Here is a 23490-nt window from a genome sequence, read left to right as displayed (position 1 = left end):
TCATTTGTAAAGAAAGCAGAGCAATTTCAATTCTATAGCTCCGTGCATGCTGAAACCAGAGGCACTGTCATCCTACAAGTCTGAGGTGGATTTACGCCGAGAAACAGGCAACCTAAGCCTTCATTATCAATGCATGAAATCAGCCACTGTGATCAAATTCAAGCAAACCACAAAAAGGATATGATTATGAAAGGCTCCACAGATTTAGCATCAAACCTTGTGGAATGAAGAATCCTCTATTGAAATTGTGTAAATGTTAAAAATAGCTCTGGCTTTTCAACAATGAGCAGAATACAGAGAAGAAATCAGTAGTCTATGTTATAGGGACCTATCATAAAAGCCACAAAAAACAAAATAGCTGTAGGTCCCTGGGACTTTTCTATAGACAAATGAAATTGCTAGAGGCTATTACAATTCTAACAAAAAATTCCATATGTTTGACACAGATGTCCGTTAAAGAGCAAGTTAAATATCCATTAACCCCTGAGTGCCTGTCCCTAAATTAAAATAATAATGATAGTAAAAATGTGCAGGGCTATGTTAGCACGAGGGCAAAATACTATCAATTTTACTCTAAGACGAATTCCTAAACAATAAAAATTTAAATGTATTTATTCTGTGTAACAAGAAAATAGACGTACAAGGTAGAGAATATTTTTAACCCCAGTCTTTCACTGCTTATTATTTCTTAAAAATCTACAGCTCAATAAATCCATACACCCCTATGCCAACCACCCCCAAATTTATACCTTTAGATTTCACCATCCTTCCTCTTTTATTACTAAAACATAAGATGCAGGAGCCAGTTGACATAGTCTTAAAAAGGTACAAGGTAGCTAAATCCCAGAAAACATCAGCAATGATTTGAGATCACAAAATATATAGCTTTGACATGTGCATGCAAAGTGTAAAGCAAAAGGGACATAAAACATTTATCAAAAAATTACAAAAATAACTCTGAGAAATTCCTAGTAGGCAGCATTGACAAAACACATATTTAAGATTCTATTGAGATTTTTTAAAACTGGTTTTAGGTTCTCATTGGGACTCTAAAGGCAGAGCAAATCAGGATCCAATAAATGCAATTCCTGATTTGAGGATCTTCTATAAATGACTGTGTTCAGTTCTAGTAAGCAGTAGCTCTTAGGTGTAGATACAGTTAGTAGTATCTGCAATCTAAAACATCTGTGTAAAAATGAGAACTATGCCACAACACACATTTACATAACACAGCATTTTGGAGCAATATTAAACATGGCACTCCTGTGGGTATTCTCATTATGTCCCTTGGTGTGGAATTGACTCCTTACAGGATGCTAGTTGGATGCCCTTCCTTGAAGATAGTTATGGACATATATGAGTGGAGATGCACACAAGCATGTGTGTGTGTGAGTGTGTGTGTGTGTGTACATATACCCACATCATAGCAGAACGTACTAAGCCTTTGTTTTTACTTTTGCTGCCTGAATTTCACTCATTTAGTACCTCGTGAAGCTCCTAGGACAACAATTTGAATGGATGATGAGAAATGGCATTGGGTATCACTAATTCAGAAATTGCTCCACGTCTTCTCTCTCTCTTTTTCTATACTTTTCCTGTCTTAGAAAATAGTCCATGAGAGATTGTGTGTCTAAAACTCATATTATTATTACACATGCAGCTCCCTAGTAATAAGATAAAAGTTTAAAATGAAACTATAATATTTGATTATAGGTCCTCAATCCCTTATCTAAAAAACCCCTAGTGCCAGATGCATTTCAGAATTCAAGTGCTTTCAGATTTTAGAAAGATAATACTCTGTGTATACTGTGAATTACATAATAACTCCAGTAGAGTCTAGGGCAAGAGTCTATAATCAGACATATTAACAATTCTGCAGCAAAATATGTGCATATTCATACTAGACGGGATAAATAAAGACTATTATTAACCTCACATCAGTTTAGGTCAGGTTTTGCCATCAATATAAATTACAAAACCTTCTGATTTTCAGAGCTTCTTAGATTTTGGGAATTGCAGGTGAGAAATATTGGACCTGTAGAAATGTTTACCTAAACTGTCATAAGGTTATGGATTGGAAAATGGTACTTCAGCAAGCGTTCTCTGGCTTGGGCAAGAGATTTGGCGATGAGCATTGCTTTAACAGGCTAGGGAAAAATACGAGAAGGTGCTATTAAGACAGACATAAAGTAGAACAGAGATGTGGCTATAATGCAAGATGACAAAACTAGGGCATGGGAATGGCAGGCAAGAAGAAGGCATTCAGAATTATTGTGTTAAGAAATAACAAAACATAATGATGATAATATCAACCACTCATTGATTACCTACTTTATACCCAGTAATGTGGAAGGCACTAGACATAAATATTTCTTTTAGCAACCTACTTTATAATTTGCAAACAGAAATTTTAAAAGGAAAATGTGTTTTCAAAATGAGGCATAGGACTTCCTAGGTGGCGCAGTGGTAAAGAATCCGCCTGCCAAAGCAGGGGACACGGGTTTGAGCCCTGCCCTGGAAAGCTTCCACATGCCACAGAGCAACTAAATCTGTGCACCACAACTATTGAGCCTGTGCTCTAGAGCCCGTGAGCCACAACTACTGAGCCCATGTGCTGCAACTACTGAAGCCCATGCACCTAGGGCCCGTGCTCCACAACAAGAGAAGCCACTACAATGAGGAGCCTGCGCACCACAATGAAGAGTAGCCCCCGCTCGCAGCAACTAAAGTCCGTGTGCAGCAAAGAAGACCCAATGCAGCCAATAAATAAATAAAATAAATAAATTAATTAAAAAAAAATGAGGCATAAAACATTGGGTTATCTCACCCTCTTCTCACTGTACCCCAAAGCAAAACATCCACAATGGTTTTTAAACATCACATGTGAGAGTGTCAGAAACAAAAAAAAAATAAGCTTTACCTTTTGAAGTAAAGGTTCGTATTTTATTTTTATATACTATTTGGTGTAGGAGTTCTTTAAAATCACTTATAAAAAAAAGGTAATACTATTTACCATTGATATTCAAACTGTATAACATTAAAACACATTTTAAAAATATATTCTTAAGACACATGAATATTATGTTGTATTTACTTGGAGTTTTCCTATGAGTATATTTCCCAAATAAATACTTTTTTATACTAAGTACATTGAAGAGCATTAACACAGCGAAGCATTGATTCTGGACTTAAGACTTTGGACCTACAGATGATTCAGCATCTTCTAAGAGATCCTCTCAAAAAATAAAAAGTTGCAGTTACATAGGAAGGATAAGTCTACAGACCTAACGTACAGCATGATGACTAGAGTTAATAATACTGTATTGAATACAACTGACCCTTGAATAATGCCAGGGTTAGGGACACTGACCCTCTGAACAGTGGAAAATCGGAATATAATTTATAGTCAGTCCTCCTTATCTGCAGCTCCTCTATAATCCAAGGCTCCTCGTATCTGTGGTTCCTCTGTATCCACAGACTCAACCAACAGCAGACTGTCTAGTACTGTAGGATTTACTATTGAGAAGAACCTGTGCATAAGTGGACCCACGCAGTTCAGACCTATGTTGTTCAAGGGTTAAATGTACCAGAAATTTGCTAAGAAAGTAGATTTCAGGTGCTCTCACCACACACAGAAGAAGTAATTATATGAGGAGACAAATATATTCGTTAGCATGAATGGAGTAATCACTTCACTATGTAAGTGTATATTCAGTTATCATCTTGAACACCTTAAATATATACAACGTTCATTAAAAAAATTTAAAAACTATAGGCACCCCTCCCCCCCAAATAAGAGCATACCTTGAGTGCCTTTTGGGACCCAGACTTGAAGTGAGGAGGAGTCCTAGGGGTGTTTGTGTGAACAATGGTCCTCGTATTCCATGTATGAAGTATAATGGAACATGTGATTAGCGTGTAGGATACTATCACAAAGTCATGTTCCATGTGAAGAAGGAAACTGCATGTATTCATTTCTGACAGTATGACATAATTTGGTGAACTCTTTAGCAACCAAAATAGAGCCCTGGTGGTTTGATGAAATTCTTGCAACCTCTAAAAGTAACATGGATTCCCTGGTGGCACAGTGGTTAAGAATCTGCCTGCCAATGCAGGGGACACGGGTTTGAGCCCTGGCCTGGGAAGATACCACATGCTGCGGAGCAGCTAAGCCCTTGTGCCACAACTACTGGAGCCTGTACACCTAGAGCCTGTGCTCTGCAACAAGAGAAGCCACCGCAATGAGAAGCCTGCACATCACAACGAAGAGTAGCCCCTGCTCACCACAACTAGAGAAAGCCCACACACAGCAATGAAGACCCAACATAGCCAATAAATAAATAAATAAAAATAAGATAATAAATAAATCTTAAAAAAATAAATAAAAAATTTAATAAATAAATAAACTGATAATCTAGTCAGTAACTCCTCAAGAATAAAATCAACATCTCTTTATACTTCTTACATCATGTCCACGTAAGAAAAGATAAAATTCCAAAATCTTGGGGCCAAGGTCTCTGAGATGCAAGGCAGACTCACCAGAGGCAGCCTCTTGAAATGAAGTGGGCCAATGTGATGCAGATGCCATCACACTCAATCCCTAAAAAATTACAATAGCAAGACTACCCAGTTCCTCCAAACTCCTCATGTAATTAAGAGAAAGGCAAACATGTTTCGCAGCTGGCCAAACAACCAGATTCAGAAAAACCATAAATGCCAAGGATGAACACCAACCTCGTGGCTGGTTGTAGCATCATACAAGATGTCTAACTTGGAATGATGTCCAACAGCCTCCTTGGCTGTGATGCTGTCAAGGTATGAAAGTAGACCACCTGTGTGAAGAAAGGTGGTCGGTCAGGGTGACGACACACTCATCCTACAGTGAGAATCTGAACTCAATAATTTTAAGTTTCTCCTTAGATAAGCTTCTATTCTAAGACACCAATATTTTAAGTGTGCCTTTGATGATTCAAATCACCCAGCCACCCAAACACTTAGCATGATTGTCTTTGTTTTAAAATCTAAAATTTTTAAATCTAAAATTTTTAGAAACTGAGAACCAAGACTTGATGTAAAACAACATTTGTCTGTTAATAAATATGATAACATGTAAAAGTCCACAGTCCAAAGTATTCTTAAAACAAAAGACTATCTGTCCTTCGCTAAAGTAGGGCCAACCACTCTTTTAATTTTTTTTTTTAAAGTTCCATTCACACTCCTATATATTCCTTAGAGCTCTGTGCTTATATAATCAACACCTTTCATTAACCACATGTGCAGGATATAGAGCTGTTCTATAAGAACTTTTCCAGGTGACCTTAGGTATAGTTCTAGATTTCTGACACCATCCATAATGGCTAGGCTCTATCTCAAAGCATTTGAGGGCGCTGGAGTTATAACTGAGCCTTCATCCTATTTCCAAATTGCTGTATTCTCATTTACAACGAATTTCAACCTCAATAAACTCTGCAATATAAATCTCAGTTGCATTTACCTGGGGAGTACAGATATGAGGCACTAACTCTAGTCTTGTTTGGAAGAATAAAATCAGGATTTTGCAAAAATGCTTAGAAACTTAGAGTGATTAATACTGGATAAGACAGAGTCAGAAAAGCAGATAAATATTCCTTCTACTGTGTCATCATTGGGTCTGCATTATTCCTAGATGTAATTCCTCTGCTCTCTCATAAAGATCTGAGATGTATACCAAGAAAAGCAAATACTTTATTTTCAATAATCTCATTTGGTATATTTTGACCAAGACCTTTTCCCCTTCATGGAAAACTATAGGCAGTCATATGGGCTCTATCTAATAAATAAGCTACATAATAATTATTCCACGAAAAGATTTTTATGGACTTATAATTAAGAGGTCTAGAGAAATAAATGCATTGTAAATAATTTAACCCACCTGCTTCCACACTGAAATGCTTTATCCACCTAGTGCACTTACTGGTAGAAACTCACTGATACTCACGGACACACTGATGATTTGTTATACTTTCACCATGGCACTTCTATTTTGCAAAAGATTTCTTGGTTAAGCTATAAATGGCACACTGACTCATCAAAAATGAGGAAAATGAAAGTATTTAAAGCCATGTGTTCCTACTGTAAAAGTAAAAGATATTATCATATTGATGAATTCTAGTCCTCTCTCTGCATCTATCACCCCAACCTAAGTTTACATCATTTAAGCCTCTATGTTTGTATTTAATATTTCTTAAAATGGACTATAATTTTTTCCAAAGAAGGGGAAACATTAAGCCATTTAAAGAGTATGTTTAATTCCTGGAAACTGGAGAAAAATCTCTGCTACCCACCCCCCTCAACCCAGACACAAACACCCTGATACCTCCCCCATACAGTCTACCTAATGCATAGAAGATGCTCAGAAAAAGCCTGTCAAATGAGCATATTCCTGCCCACACACATTCTCACCTCTTTATATTTCTTTGCTTTCCATACTTATTAATAAATTCCCACCCTGCAAGTGTGGTGGGATTAGGAATAAGGCAAATATCTTATTTTCAGTATACTTGTGGCACCATCTTGTGGTAATTCTATAGTGTTGCAGTTTCAAGTTCAATTTCTGAAGTTCAAAAATGTTTGAGAAAATGCTTTTGAGGATAAATTTTACATTTAAAATATATGTGAGATGCAGTGTAAGAAATTTGGTTTATGTATTTTAAAAACCCACACACATATTTTAATAGTCATAATACCTATCACAGTGCTCTGACCCTAGAAGCTGCTTCCTGAATGTAGAATAGGATTGAGAACAAGCGATCATTAAAAGGGAAGGAAAACAAACAAACAAACAAAACACCAGCTGAAGATCCTGGAGGCATCAAAGAGAAGCAAAGCAAAGATCACAGTCTAAAATGCTCCAGTTAACATCCCGTGGAGCAACTAAGCTCATGTGCCACAACTACTGAGCCTGTGCTCTAGAGCCCATGAGCCACAATTACTGAACCTGTGTGCTGCAACTACTGAAGCCCACACGCCTAGAGCCTGTGCTCCACAACAAGGGAAGCCACCGCAATGAGAAGCCCATGCACCGCAACGAAGGGTAGCCCCCACTCGCCACAACTAGAGAAAAGCCCACTCGCTGCAATGAAGACCCAGCACAGCCAATAAATAACAAAGGTCTCTCTTAAAAAATAAATAAATTAAATGCTCCAGCTGACAACCTATTTTCAGATCTTGCCCTCCCATCCCACTTCCAAACCATTACCTCCACTTCCTGTTGTAAAATCCATCCTGACTTTCTCCCCTCTGCCCCCACAGTATCCTCAACTTAATATCTACTCAAACTCAGTACAGAATTCCTAAGGCCAAATGAAAGATGCCACTTCTCACGCCAAGAGGCAGAGTCTCTTTTCCTACCAGTTGAATTTGTCATGGTCTTGTGACTAGCTCTGACCAAAAAGAACACTGGTTGCATCTTCCGCTCTTGCTATCCAGCAGTGCTGCTCTGTGACCCCTGTGTGATGAAGCCTAGTCTAACCTCCTCCAAGAGGAGAGTCTAGTGGCGAGAGTGAGCCAGGCTGCAGCTGGCACCAACTGCTAGACGTGTGCAAGAGGCCATCTGAGACCATCCAACCCAGAGGACCTGCCAGCAGCCTGCAGCTGCGTGAGTGACCTCCAGTGAGTCCCAGACAAGAACCACCTGGCCGGCTCCAGCCCAATCTCTGGCCCACAGAATCATGATTAAAATTTTAAAATCTAAAAAAAAAAAAAACTGATAAAGGCTTTTGCCAACCTTCACAGATTCTCTGGTCATTCTTTCTAATCCTCTCATTCAGTTTCAGGCACATCTCAGCTCTTTATACATGTCAAACTTTTTCTCGATTTAAGATTTTAAACATTCTCTTTACTCCCTTTGAATCACTTTTCTCCACTCTCTTTGCTTGACTAACCCGTTTCGTCTTAAAAGCTTAACCTTAAATGAGATTAGAAATTCTTTGGGAATTAATTGAAGGTGGGAGAGAAAACGCGCATTTTCGTTAGTATGCAATAGGAAAAAGACAAACATTGATAATAAGGAAATAGTCCTGAATTCTTTTCATTTTTACTTTGTGAAGAATTTGTTGTAAAAAAAAAAATTATGAGAGGCAATGTATAGAGAGAGAGAGAAGGATCTTAGATTTCAAATCTTTTTGTGCAGCCTTAGGAAAGGGCTCCACATCTCTCTTACTCTCAGTTTACTTATCTATAATGTGAGGGTTGTCATAGTTAGCTTGTTGGTTTGTGAGGCCTAAAGCCATGATTTCAATCTTTTCATGATAACCTCTATCTCCAGTGCACCTCAGATCAAGTACAGATGTGTCTCTCTTACCACAATTCAGCAGAACCTCCGTGCTCTTGGCCTGCTCTCACGTGTACCATCCATTGCCAAAGGCAGGATCACGGGTCACCCCCCTAGGAGGGTACCCCTTGACATTCTGAGGAAACATGGATCCATAAAGCCCCAGAATAAAACCAGTCCTCCCCACCATTATCCTTGGGGTGATGTGGTTCTCCACAACAGACACGTACCTTCCCTAAGACACAGGAGAATGAAATGTAAAGCGAATTCTTCTTACTCTATCTGGTGATTTACCTGCTTATAATTGGAAGGTGGAGAGCATCAGAGTATCGTGTATCACTGAATGAGATGCGGGGAAGTCCTCTGAACAGTAAAAAGCCAGCCTTACCACATAAATAGGCTGCAGCCATAGAGAACTGAAGGCCCCTGTTTTCTGATTCAACTTGCACACCAGGTACATTCGCTGAGCAGGAATAACCTATAAGCACACACTAGGCAAATTCCGCCCAGCCCAGCTGATGTCCGGAGGTGGGAGGCAATAACACCATGGTGAGGAATCAGGCTGCAGAACTAGGCTGCCTTGTTCCAAAGCCCAGCCTTGCCTCTTTCGGGTGCTATCTAACCTCTTCATTCCTCATTCACGTTGTCCATTATAATAATAATACCTTCCTCGTAAATCTGTTGAAAGGCTTCAAATGAGATAAACTCAATAGCAAAATACCTGGCACAAGATAAGGCCACATTCAACCACCTAACCACAGCCTTTCAATCTGCATTCACCATTTTATGATACTGTAGGAGGTGCAGAGTTGCTTAGAAAGCTATTGGTTGATGGGGTTGGTGGGCTATGAAATTCTATCTCCATGACATCATCCCTCTTTTTCCATGGGTCAGTGGATGCCCCGGAGGAAGACAAGGGGCATGAGAAAGAAGGCCACTTTTCTCTTCCCGAGCCATTTCCCAATTACAAATTTATTTAAAGTAAGAATTTCCATTTCTGGGTATAAATCCTCCTCTGCTGGATTAGTGTTGTCGAAGCATGATTTTCGACTGGGAGCTTCCACAGCATGTGTGAGCTTGTTAGAAATGCAAGTTCTCAGGCCCCCCCACCCCGCACCAGCCCACTGAATCAGAAACTCTGAAAAGGGAGTCCAGCACTTTGCATTCTATCACATCCTCCAGGGGATTCTGACGCACGCTAAAGTTTGAGGATCACTGGGTTAAATTATCAGTCACCAATGCACCAATTTCTTTAAATTTATTAAGTTCAGATCCACCTCAGAGAATGAGAATGGTGACTGGGATACGGATGGTGGAGCAATAGGATAGTGATGGGCACTCAGGATAAATAGGTCTCAGCCTCCGACAACAGAGGGCAGGATGAGGGTCACTAGCCATTCGTATATAGCAAATAAATGTGGTCCATTTTGTCTGGACTTGGGAAGCTGTCTGTAGGTTATGGAAAGTAATCTCCATGCAACGGGGAGGTATCTTGAGGAAATAATACCTAAGCTGGGATGTCTGGACTTGTTGGCAAGGCTTCTGGTTGATGTAAACCAGTGTGGGATATAAAGAGAACTTAGGAGAGCTCTGAATCAGCAGCTGGCTGTCCCTGATTTTTTTTTACATGTGTGTTGGGCAGCTATGTTTTTCCTATGCCTCTGATCCCATGGGATAAGGATGACTCTTCTCCCTCTCCCACCTCCTTTCTTTATACTTTTTTAAAAAAATTAATTAATTAATTAATTAATTATTGGCTGCATTGGGCCTTCTCTAGTTGTGGCAAGCGGGGGCTACTCTTTGTTGTGGTGCTCAGGCTATTTATTGCAGTGGCTTCCCTTGTTGCAGAGCACAGGCTCTAGGCATGCAGGCTTCAGTAGTTGTGGCACGTGGGCTCAGTAGTTGTGGCTCGAGGGCCCTAGAGCACAGGCTCTGTGGTTGTGGTGCACAAGCTTAGTTGCTCCAAGGCATGTGGGATCTTCCTAGCTCAGGGATCAAACCTACGTCCCCTACATTGGCAGGCAGATTCTTAACCACTGTGCCACCAGGGAAGTCCCCTTTCTTTATACTTTGCCAGAGGGATGTTCCTCCTTTGCCCCCACTCATACTTCACTCCAATAATAATAAACTATAGTTTATCCCAACATGCATTTACATTGCTGTCCCCTCTACCTGGACTATTGTTTTTCCTTGAATAACTTGAAACTCATTTTTTAAAATTCACTGCAAATATCACCTCCCCTAGGAAGCCCTCTCTGATCTTCATAAAGTTGACCATTTCTTTCTCTGTGCCACATTTACTTTATATGTAGATCATCATTGTTTTCAGTGTTGCCAGTGAATTTAAGTTTCCTTCTTTGTCGTGAAAGAATTCAGAGACAAAGTGATAGGTAAGAATCAGATTGATTTAGAGAGAAACACACTCCACACAGTGTGGACCATCTCAGAAGGTGAGAGGCCTTGGGAGAAACACTCCACAGGGCATCTCAGAAGGTGAGAGAGAGCATGGGAGAAACATACTCCACAGACAGAGCGTGGGCCATCTTGGAAGGCAAGAGGCCTAGAAATATGGCATGGTCAGTTTTTATGGGCTGGTTAATTTCATAGGCTAACGAGGGGGTGGATTATTCCAATTATTTTGGGGGAAGGGGCAGAGATTTCCAGGAATTGGGCCACCACCCACTTTTTGGCTCTTTACAGTTAACCTCAGAGCTGTCATGGCATGGGGGGCGGGGTGTCATTGAGCATGCTAATATATCACAATTAACGTATGATGAGGCTCAAGGTCTAGTGGAAGTTGAACTTTCCACCTTCTTGGACCCAGTTGCTCTAACCAGTCTTTATCATGTACTATGGCTATATTATTCTTTCAAAGGTTGTGTCCTGCCCCCTTCCCTCCTGTTTCATTAGCATATCACATTGTCATTCATTTATTTATAGAGCTGTCCTCTCTCGATACTTAAGAGATTACATTTTATTACTCTCTGTAGACACTTGGTGATTTTTCAAAAGCAAACCCCCCAAATCTGTCTTCATTATCACATCTGATGATGCTATTAGAATACAGGTGCTTTAGGTGGTACCCCAGGAACCACTAATTTGTCCTCCATTTCTAAAATTTTGTCATTTCAAAAATGTTATACAGATGGACTCACAGTATGTAACTGCTGATTTTTCCCACTTAGCATAATTCCCTAGAGATTCATCCAAGTTGTTGCAAGTATCAATAGTTCATTCCTTTTTATTACAGAGTAGTATTCCATGGTATGGGTGTGCCTCACGTTAACAATTTACCCCCCCAAAAAATATCCAGGTCAGATCCTGGAACCTTTGAATGTTACCTTATTTGGAAAAAGGATCTTTACAGATATGATTAAGAATTCTGAGATGAAGACATAACCTTGCATTATCCAGGGGTCCCTAAATCCAACTCCAAGTATCCTTATGAGAGAAAAGCAGAGGGAGGTTTGAAACAGACAGAAAAGAAGACACAGACACACAGAAGAGAAAGTGATGTAAAGACAGAGGCAGAGATTGAAGCGATGCAGCCACCAGCCCAGGGCTGCCCAGGCAGCCAGCAGAAGATGAAAGAGGCAAGAAATGGATTCTCCTCCATGTTGCCCCTAGAGGGAGTGCGGTCTTGCCAAATTTCAGACTTATAGACCGCAGAACTTAAAAGGGATGAGTTTCTATTGTTTTAGGCCACCAAATTTGTGTTAATTTGTTACAGCAGCCTCAGGAAATTAATACAGAATTGTTCATAGTTTTTGGCTATTACAAATAATGCTCATATGAAATTCACGTACAGGTTTTTGTGGGAACATACGGTTTCCTTTCTCTGGAATACATTCCCAAGAGTACAATTGCTTGGTCGAATGGTGATTTCATGCTTAGTCTTATAAGAAATCTCTAAACTGTTTTCTAGAGTGGGTTGTACTATTTTACATCTCCATCAGCAGTATATGAGTGATCCATTTCCTCTTCAACTTTGTGGACATTTGGTGTTGTCACTATTTCTTATTTTAGCCAGTCTGACAGGTATATAGTGAAACCTCACTGTGGTTTTATTTTGCATTTCCCTGATGACTAATGATGCCCAACGTCTTTTCATGCACTATTTCTCATCTGTACATCCTCTTCAGTGAAATTTTTCTGCCTATCTTTTGCCCTTTTTCTAATTGGATTGTGTTTTTTTTTTGTTTGTTTTTTTTTTTTTACTGTTGAGTTCTGAGAGTTCTTTACGTATTCTAGATCCTTTGCTCCATATGTGGTTTGCAAATATTTTCTACCATCTGTAGCTTAGCTTATATTTTCATTCTCTTCCCATGGTATTTTACAAAACAAAAGGTCTTAATTTTGAATGAAGTCTAATTTATCAATTCTCCTGTTATGGATCATGCTTTTGGTGTCAAGTCAGAACTCTGCCTAGCCCTAGGTCCCAGAGATTTTCTTCCATTTTTTCCCCCTAAAAGTTTCATATTTTTATGTTTTACATTTAAATCTATGATCCATTTTGGTTAATTTTTGTATATGCTGTAAAATGTAGGTCAAAGTTTGTTTTTGTTTGTTTGGGGGGTTGTTTTTATTTTATTTTGTTGTTGTTGTTGTTTTGCTTATAGATGTGCAATTGCTCCAGCACTATTTGTTGAAAAGACTGTTTTTCTTTCATTGAGTTGTTTTGAATTGTCAAGAATCAATTGAGCATATTTGTGTGGATGTACAGTTCTGGGTTCTGTAGTTTTTCCCATTGATCTATGTATCTATACCTCCACAAACAAACAAACAAACAAAAACAAAACAAAAACAAACAAAAAAACACCAGTTTTGATTACTTCAGCTATACAGTAAGCCCTGATATTGGGTAGAGATTCTTCCTACTTTATTTCTTCTTTGTCAAGATTATTTTAGCTGTAGGGCCTGTGCTTTTCTATATAATTTGAGATTCAGCTTGTCTGTTTACAATAAATCTTGCTAGGGTTTTGAAGGAATTGCATGAGACCTATAGATCAATTTAGGGAGAATTGACATTTTAACTATGTTGAGTTTTCCAATTCTGGAATATGGTATATCTCTCTACTCATTTAGGTCTTCTTTGATTTCTTTTCTTAACATTTTGTGATTTTCAGCATAAGATTCTGTGCATGTTTTTTAAAGTATATATCTAAGTGTTTCATCATTGGGGGAGGGGGTGGTTATAAATGATACTGTGCTTTTAAGTTTCCATATGTTCATTTTTAGTGATATATAAAGATATGCAACTGGTTTTTGTGAGTTCTCTATCCTGTAAATTTTCATAGATTCCTTGGGATTTATATATGAATCATCACGTTATCTGCAAAGAAAGAAAGTTTTATTTCTTCCTTTCCAATCTGTATGCCTTTTATTTATTTATTCTTGCCTTATAATGCTGCCTAGAATTTCTAACACTATGTAGAATAAGAGAGGTAAGAGTGGACATCCTTACCTTGCTCTTGATCTCAGGGAAAAGCAGTCTTTCACCATTAAAAATGATGTTAGCTATAGACTTTTTACAGATGTTCTTTATTAAATTGAGGCAATTCCCCTCTATTTCTAACTTGCTGAGAGTTTTAATCAAAAGTAAGTATTGGTTTTTTCAAATGCTTTTACTGCAACAATTGATATGATCATATGATTTTCTTCTTTAGTTGTTGTTATGGTATTTTATATTTATTGGTTTTCAAATGTTGAACTAGACTTGCAAATCTGGAATAAATCCCACTTGGTCATGGTGTATAACTATTTTTATACATTGGTGGATTCAGTTTGTTGATATTTTGTTGAGAATTTTTTACTCTTAAGTTCATGAGAGATATTAGTCTGTAGTTTTTTGTTTTTTTTTTAAATTTTGTATTTGTCTGCTGTTGGTATCAGGGTAATACTGACCTCACAAAATAAACTGGGAAGTGTTTCCTCCTCTTCTATTTCCTGAAAGAAATTGTGTAAAATTGGTTTTCTTTAAATGCTTGGTACAATTTTCCAGTAAAACCATGTGGAGCTAGAAATTTCTGTTGGGATGCTTTGTAATTATGAATTCAACTTATTTGATCATTATATAGGCCTGTTCAGATTGTCTATTTTATTTGGGTTGCATTTGGTAATTACGGTTTCTGAAGAACTGGTTCATTTTTCTAAGTTATAAAATTTCTGAACTTAAGTTTTTTTATAGTATTTGCTTATTATATTTGTAATTGCTGCAAATTCTAGAGTAATATCTATTTGATCTGTGTCTTCTTTCTTTTTTATCTTTGTCAGTCTTAGTAGAGGCTTGTAAGTTTCACTGATCTTTTTCAAAGAGCCAATTTTTGGTTTTATTGATTTTTCTCTAACAGTTTCTTATTTTCAACTTCAGAGATTTCTGCCCTTGATCTTTATCATTTCCTTCTTTTTGCTTGCTTTGGGTTATTTTTTCTATTCTTTTCTAGCTTCTTAAGGTAGGGCTTACTTATTGGAGACCTTTCCTCATTTCTAAAAATAAGCATTTTGTGCTATAAATTTCCCTCTCAGTGCTGTTTTATTTACATCCCACCTATTTCTGATATTTAAAAAAAAATTTCATCCAGTTCTATGTATTTGTATTTCCTTTGGGTCTTATTCTTTGACTCATGAATTACATAAGAAACATGTTGTTTACTTTTCCTGTTGGTTTTCTATTACAGATTTCTAGTTTAATTTCACTATGGTCAGGGAACATACTGTGTATAATTACAATTATTTTAAATGTGTTCAGGTTTGTTTTAAGGTTCAGAATATGGTGTCTCTTGGTGAATTTCCATGGGCATTTGAAAAAAAAATGTGTTCTGTTGAGTGGAGTGCTATATAAATTAGATGCTGTTGGTTGATTGTGTTGCTCAGATCTTGTGTATTTGTGCTGATTTTTTGTCTAGTAATTCTATCAGTTGCTGAGAAGGAGGTGTTGAAGTCTTCAGTTGAGGATTTATATATTCCTTCTTTCAGCTCTATAAGTTTTTGCTTCATGTATTTTTGAAGCTCTGTTGTTTGGTGCAGGGACATTTAGGATCATTGTGTCTTCCTAGTAGACTGAAACTTTTATCATAATGTAACGTCAATCTTTGTCGCTAGTAATTTTCTTCACTCTGAAGTCTACCTTATCATACATTAATGCAGATAATCTTGCCTTTTTAAAATTACTGTTTGCATGGCATATTCTTTTCTATTCTTTTTCAGCCTATCTATGTCACTGGCTGTAAAGTGAATTTCTTGTAGCCGGCATATAGCTGGGTAATTTTTTTAATGTTCTGAAAATCTCTGTCTTTTGATTGATATATTTGGGCCATTTACACTTAAGGTAATTATTCACATGTTAGTACTAAGTCTGCTATTTTATTATTTGTTTTCTATTTGTTTCCTCTGGTTCTCATTTCTCTTCTCTTGTCATCACATGGGTTACCTGAACATTTTTTAGGAATCCATCTTGATTTATTTATATTCTCTTTGTATTGCTTTCTATGGTTTTCAGAGTGGTTGATATGGGTATTACAATATACATACTTATGACAATCTACTGGTATCACCATTTAGCTATCTGTAGCTACTTGTATCACCAAGTAAGCTACAGAAATCTTACTTACATTTAGGTCCCTTTAACTTCCCCACTTTAATTATTATTCTCTTGAGTATCATATGGTTAAATTTTGTTTCAATTATCAAGTATGGCTTATAAAACTTATGAGGAAAAGGATCGTGTGGGGATTAATTTTACGTGTCAACATGACTGGGCCACACGATGCCTAGATACTTGGTCAAACATTATTCTGGGTGTTTCTGTGAGTTTGTTTTTGGATGAATTTCACATTGTGTGTGTATGTGTTAGGCAAGATGTAGATTTTATTCTGAAAGCAATGAGGAACATTGAAACATTTCCAAGAAGAATTATATGAACAAACTTGCATGACAGAATGTACTTCCTTGCAGCATTGTATAGTCAGTGTTTACCAGGATGACAGGAAAATCACAGTCATAGTAATAAGCAGGACCTAGGAGATATGCTGGAAAAAATTAACAAATGAGAAATTTTCATTACAGGAGTGTCTTTAGGATGAACATACACACACTCATATATGTATGCATATATAACTATAAATTCTTATTGATCTGTTATAGACTCTTATGAAAATGATTTAATAATGCTCTCTCTACCCAATTCCATCACAATTTCAAATCTTCAGTAGAATACACTACGCACAAATCTATTGAGTTGATAAGCTTTTGGGGGTCATTAAAGAAGCCCACATTTGCATTAACATTAGGCAGAAAAAAGAGAACATAGGGAGTAGTTGAGAAAAAAAAAATAATTCCCCAAATTCAAAAAGAACACAGAATTAGAGTGAGATTTGTACAATGGATTTTCTTTGGGAATCTACAGAAAGACCTAGAATTATGAATAAATGTGGAAGTAGTTCTCCACAACTTTGTTTTGTCTAAAAAATAAAGGAAAAGGTGATCTCAAAATGTTGGAGAACTTAAACACAAGAAAACTGGGGCTATATAATTTTTCTAAAGGATCAATTACTTTAAAATTAAGGCTGTATTGAATACAATTTTTAAAAAATTTTTATTGAAGTATAGTTGATTTACAATATCATATTAATGTCAGGTATACAGCACAGTGATTCAGTTATATATATAACTGAATATATATATAAATAACTTAATATATATATTTATATATATATGACTAAATTGCTGTACTGTATACCTGAAACTTGTAGGTTACTTTCATGTCTTGGCTATTGTAAACAATGCTGCAGTGAACACTGGGGTGCACATATCTTCTCAAATTATGGTTTTCTCTAGATATATGCCCATGAGTAGGACTGCAGGATCATATGAGCTCTATTTTTTGTTCTTTAAGGAACCTCCATACTGTTCTCCACAGTGGTTGCACCAATTTACATTCCCACTAACAGTGTAGGAGGGTTCACTTTTCTCCACACCCTCTCCAGCATTTATTGTTTCTATTCTAACTGGTGTGAGGTGATACCTCATTGTAGTTTTGATTTGCATTTCTCTAATAATTAGTGATGTTGAGCATCTTTTCATGTGCCTGTTTGCCATCTGTATGTCTTCTTTGGAGAAATGTCTATTTAAGTCTTTTGCCCATTTTTTGATTGGGTTGTTTGTTTTTTTGATATTGAGCTGCATGAGCTGTTTATATACTTTGGAAATTAATCCCTTGTTGGTCTCATCATTTGCAACCCATTCTGTAGGTTGTTTCTTCATTTTGTTTATTGTTTCCTTTGCTGTGCAAAAGCTTGTAAGTTTAATTAGGTCCCATTTGCTTATTTTTTTTTATTTCCATTACTCTAAGAGACAGATCCAAAAAGATATTGCTGCAATTTATGTTGAATTTCACATTTGAATCTATAAACTGAGTAAAAGAAATTCCTCTCTCTAATAGGGATGGGCCTCATCCAGTCAGTTGCAGGCCTGAATAGGACAAAAGGCTGGCCCTCCCCTGAATAAGAGGGAATTCCTCCTGCCTGACTGCCTTCTACCGGGCTATCAATTTTTTCCTGCTTTCCAACTTAAACTGAAATATCAGCTTTACCTGGCTCTCAAGCCTGCCAGTCTTTGGACTGGAACTACACCATCAGCTCCCCTGGGTCTCTAGCTTTCTGACTGCAAATCTTGGGACTTGTCAGTCTCCATGATCATATGAACCAATTCGTTTAATAAATATTCTTATATACGCATGTATACACACACACACACATATTTGTGTGTATGTGTATACATACGTGTGTGTGTGTGTGTGTGTGTGTGTATGAGTCAAAAATTATCCACTCTGGCTATAAAATTTATTTTAATTAACTTCTAGAAGAGACAAATACAACATTTTTCAACATAATCTCCTTACTTTTCAATACGCCTTGTCCATCTGTCAACAAGCTTTTATATTCCCTCGTTAAAAAATGATTTAGGCTGAGCTGTGAGCCACGAATGCACCACCACTGTCTTCACTTCTTCATCAGAAGTGAATCTTTGTTATACAACAACTTCCCACTGGCTATCTACTTTACAGTTGGTAGTATATATATGTCTGTGCTACTCTCTCGCTTCGTCTCAGCTTCCCCTTCAGCCCCCGCCTCCTCCCAAATCTCGAGTTCTCCAGTCCATTCTCTGCACCTGCGTCCTTGTTCTTGTCACTGAGTTCATCAGTACCATTTTTAGATTCCGTATACGTGAGTTAGCATACAATATTTGTCTTTCTCTTTCTGACTTACTTCACTCTGTATAAAAACAGATGATTGAACTTGGTGTACCCCCCCAAAATAATAAATAAATAAAATTAATAAAAAAAAAAAAAAAAGAAGTGAATCTTCATCCTCGTAGGGCTGCTTTCAGGGGACCAAACAGGTGAAAGTCCAATGCAGCAAGATCAGGACTACAGAGAGATGCTTTAACACCTCAAAAGGAAGTTTTTGCAGAGCATGACAGTGCGGGGCAGAAGTATGCAGATGTGCATTGTCATGCAAAATCACAACACCCTTGGAGAGCGGTCCTCTGCCTTTAATCTGAAGTGTAGGCTTCAGCTCTTCAAAAAGCATCTCACTGTAACGAGCACATTGATTGTTGATCCTTTGAGCCATGGCAAGTGCCTTGCCACATAATTCACTGTCACTTGTCTATTAGACAGAATCAGTTCACATGTATGCTCACTGTTGTCATCAGCTGTGGGCGTGGACAGGCATCTGGCTCCTTCTCGATGGCTAACACTTGCGCGACCTTCCTTCATACAAACTTCTTCATGACAAAACACTTTCTCCATACTGTGCACAAAGTCTCTGGTAAACAATGGCACCAGGTACACCCTCAGACCCCAAAAAAGGAATCACTGCACGCTGCTCTTCTTTCATGCAAATCGCAAATGGGGCATCCATTTTTACTCGCACTGCAGTTACAAATGAACTGATGTAACACATTCACACCTGCACAGCAGTGACTGGGGAGACAGTAGCCGTGAACAGAAAACGCTGATAAGACAGTGCAGCCAACAGGAGTTTTAACATAACTGGAGTGCGGATAATTTTTGAGTCACCCTTGGATATCCTATTGATTTTGTTTCTCTGGAGAACCCTTACTGATATACGAGATATATCAGTATTTCGGTATATAACTCGTAGATAGTTTATTGTATGTGCCTATATTTCTGCTTTTTTCAATTGTTCTTTCTTCCTTCCTAAAGCTCTAAGATTCATTCTTTTGTCATTTCGTTTCTATCTGAAAAACTTCCCCTGGCTACCCTTTAAAGGTAAACCTGCTAATGATAATTTCCTTTGTATCTTACAAAACTTAGCACATGTGGTAATAGAAACTTACTCTCAGGAAGTATGGAGTACCTCTTTCCCTGGAGTTGCATCGAGATTTGGAGGTAGGATCAGAGGGTGCTTATGGGATTACATAGTGCCGAGGCTCAGGAGAATTTATGGCCTGCCATTTCTGCACACAGGCATCTGCTGAGCGATTTTTATTTGTGTCTGATATTTGGTAATTTGTTCATGCTGGTACTGTAGGTGGTACCCCCTTGCTAACAACTATAAGGGCTCTTTAGTAGGCCTGCACTTCATTCATGGCACATGGGAAACATTCTCCTGCCACTACTCCATTCCAGGCTGCCGGAAAAGCTGCATTTCTGCTCCTCTCAGAAGCTCCTCTGTGGTTCCCAGGCTCACGCAGCAGCCTCTGTTCTCGCTAAGCCCACAGGAAATCAGGAGACTGCTCCAGGTCCATCTGCGCACCCTTGCTAGGGGCCAGGAACACCAGCCTTTGTGGACCCCTTAAGGGATAGAAGCCTGCAACTACTTTGTCCAAAACCAAGATTCATCTGTGGTTTCTGTTATTTCCACCCACTCCTTGATTCTGGATGGGGAAAGGAGCAGGGATCCTTCACATAGATGACGTTATTTAAGCTCTCTTTCCTTCCCCTCTGAGTCTTCCTTCTGCAGCCCAGAGTGTTCTAAAATAGTCTTAGGTAAACTCTAAGAATCTTCCTGTTCTTCCAGAAGGAACACACTAAATTCTAAATTTAGTGAAAGAACTGCCAGTGTTTGGGGGTCCGTCGCCTCTTATTCAGAGAAATGGCTCAAGTCCCAACCATCACCCTGTGGACCCCACTCCTACCCTGCCAACCCCAAAACCATAAGACTGACAGAGAGGAGGGGAAGTTCCTTCTGAAATTAAGTTCTTGGAAGGTTATGTCTACTACCACCTCTTTTCTCCTTTGGGGAGGAGATGTGCTACTATTTTTCTCCCAGTATGAATCTGCTAGGGCTATTGTAACAAAATACTGCAAACTGGGTGGTTTACAATGCAAATTTATCATCTCACAGTTCTGGAGGCTAGAAGTCCAAAACCAAGGTAATGCACGGTGGGTTCTTTCTGAGGGTTCTGAGGGAAGGATCAGTTCCAGGCCTCTCTCCTCAGCTTGAAGATGATTATCTTCTCCCTGTGTTTTTACATCAACTTCCTTCTGTGTGCAACTGTCTCTATGTCTAGATTTCCCCTTTTTATAAGGACACCAGTCATATTGGATTAGAGTCAACCCTAATGACCTCATTTTAATTTAATTTCTTCTGTAAAGACTTTATCTCCAAATAAGGTCATATTCTGACGTACTGGGGATTAGGACACCAATATATGTTTTTTTCTATTTTGGGGGGTGGGGGAGTGGCGGGGCGGATAAGTCCCTAAAGCCAAGTGATGGGCAAAAAAGGGAGATTGGCATTTTATTCCCTGATTAAGTGCCTGGTTTGTCAGTGGACTTGCCAATCTCCTCTGTGCTACCTGCGCAGGTAAGACAAATGTAGAGAAAAGCCCCCCATCTCCACCTACTCCACCTCTACCTACGTGGGTGCCAGTAGCTCTAGGTTTTCAAGAGGAATGTTAGTTGTCAGATCGATTCTGCACATGACCTCAAACCCCAAGAGAGGGTACAAGATGAGAGAGGAGGATACAATCTTGCCAGGACTAACACAGTGTGGGAGAAGGAGGCACACAAGGTGGAGGAATGGAGTCTTTTGCTACCAACTTAGAACAAGCTGGAAGATGCAGCTAAATCTCAGGGACTCCCAATGTCTAAGCAACCATTTGAGGGGAGCTCTTCATCCACAGGGCCTGTTAGGAGATTCTGTGACCCACAGAAACAACCAGAATAGTAATTAACTACCAAGACTACCACTGCAACTTTGTTGAGGCTATAAGGTAAGGACACCTCCACCCCGCCATCCCTCCATGGCTCCCCACCACCTGGACAGAAAGGCAGGCAGAGGGAGGGCTGGTGGGAGAGCCGACTGCACACCACCTTCCACTCTAAGCATGAGTCCATCTAGCCAAATCTTAATTTGCCTATGAAAGGGATGTTTTTATAAATAAAACTGTTTTCTAAGGCAAAGAGTCCCTCTGAATATACAAAAGTGAAAAGTGACGGTCTGAGAAGCTCTTTAAGGGAGCTGCTACCCAGTAGGAAACATATATTCGGTTGAGCAAAACCGAGGAAAATGACTGGAAACAAATAACACCAGGTCAGGCTGGCTTCTCATTGAGCTGAGACTCTACAAACAGTAGAGAATGTGCACATGCACACATAACAGGACTAAGGCATATTCCACTCTAGTTCCTGCTGTTTCACTTAACATGATCCCATGGGCAGATTCCCCTTTCATTAGGTATTCTTCAGAAATGCAATTTTTAATGAGTATAGTTTCTATCATTCATCTCATAAATGTACTATAATGTATTTAACCTTTCTCCTATTGGACATTCAGGATACATCTAATATTTTGGAATTATAAATCATATCATAATCATCTTTGTACATATATCTATGTCCAATTTCTATTTCAAAGAAGGGACATTAATATATCTACTTTTTTTTCAGATAGGAGGATTAATGCTAACCAATTTCAGAGGTTAAGTGACTTGCCTTCATCGTATGTTAAACTCGTCTTCTGAGAATGAATCATTGACTATATTATCAGTATATGAAAACTGTTCTTTGTACCTAATGTAAAACTTGAAAAGCTGTCTCATTTTCTAACCCATTTTCCTATATATTAATATAGTGTGTTACACTAGATGATGAGCTATGTTTTATTTATAGAATATACCCATAATATTCTGTGTATGTCTTAGCTAAATATATTTTATATCAGCTAGCTAATTTCATTAGTATGGGAGAAGAATGGAGAAATTCATGAATTGGAGCTCTACACGTCTGTTTTCAAAACCCATCGGAGAGTGGTAGTCTGCCATCATAACAACCATTTGTGACCACAAATATATTCCAGCACATGGGCCTGAATTTAACCTGAGTTTATTGCATGGTAGAAAACAGCAGGAAAGTAGTGATGAAGAAGTATGGCTTCACTATTAATTAAATATGGTTGGAACTCTGATCCGCTATTTCCACACTGTATGAACCTGAACAAATTTTATCTCTGTGCCTCTGTTCCTATTCTGTAAATTAGGAATAATCACAGTACCTACCTCAGGGTTCATGGGAAGATTATATGAGAAAATTCCTATAAAGCTCTTAGGACCAAAATATGCCCCATAGAAAAATATTCAGTTAATGTTAGCTACTAATATTACTTCTTTTAGAAACCACAGGTTAACCTCAAAACATAGATATTTGGATTCTAACAGATGTAATTCAAATCTTTACTCAGGGCTATTTGCTCTCTGATTTAGATATAAGACAGTCATCAGTTTTTACCCTATTACCAACTATATTTTTAATATGTAAATACACAGATATTAATGCATTTGTGAATAACAAATAAATATATGATGCTAACAATTACCACCATAATAAGTAAACACAAAACAGAAAAGTTATCTCTCACTATTATAATACATGTGTATCTTATATCCTATAAGTTGCCTTAAGTTCTTTCACCGCATGATACGTATTGATCGAGGAAAATAACTTAATAAATCATATACTGGGTAAAAAGTAGTTAGCTTTAGCTTGAAATATAAAAATTATTAATTTACAGCAAACACACAAGCCATTTTTACCGGAGCTTAACATGGATCATGGTATAACTTCACAAAACCAAAAACTATGTAACAGCACTGAGTGAAATTCCAACAAAGGGCTGTACCGCGTCACCTCACTTCAAGTTGAAGCCTCATTA

General features: G+C 38.2%; 1 protein-coding gene across 1 annotated transcript in view; it reads right to left on the bottom strand.

Annotated features, from left to right (window-relative positions):
* The window catches only part of ZNF385B (zinc finger protein 385B), a 305087-nt gene that overhangs the window by 279621 nt on the left and 1976 nt on the right, over nt 1–23490 (bottom strand). The gene's annotated exons all lie outside the window — the stretch shown is intronic.

The sequence above is a fragment of the Hippopotamus amphibius genome, chromosome 8 (genome assembly GCF_030028045.1).
Source record: "Hippopotamus amphibius kiboko isolate mHipAmp2 chromosome 8, mHipAmp2.hap2, whole genome shotgun sequence".
In the NCBI taxonomy this organism is placed as follows: domain Eukaryota; kingdom Metazoa; phylum Chordata; class Mammalia; order Artiodactyla; family Hippopotamidae; genus Hippopotamus; species Hippopotamus amphibius.
This window is presented reverse-complemented; position numbering and strand designations above follow the sequence as displayed.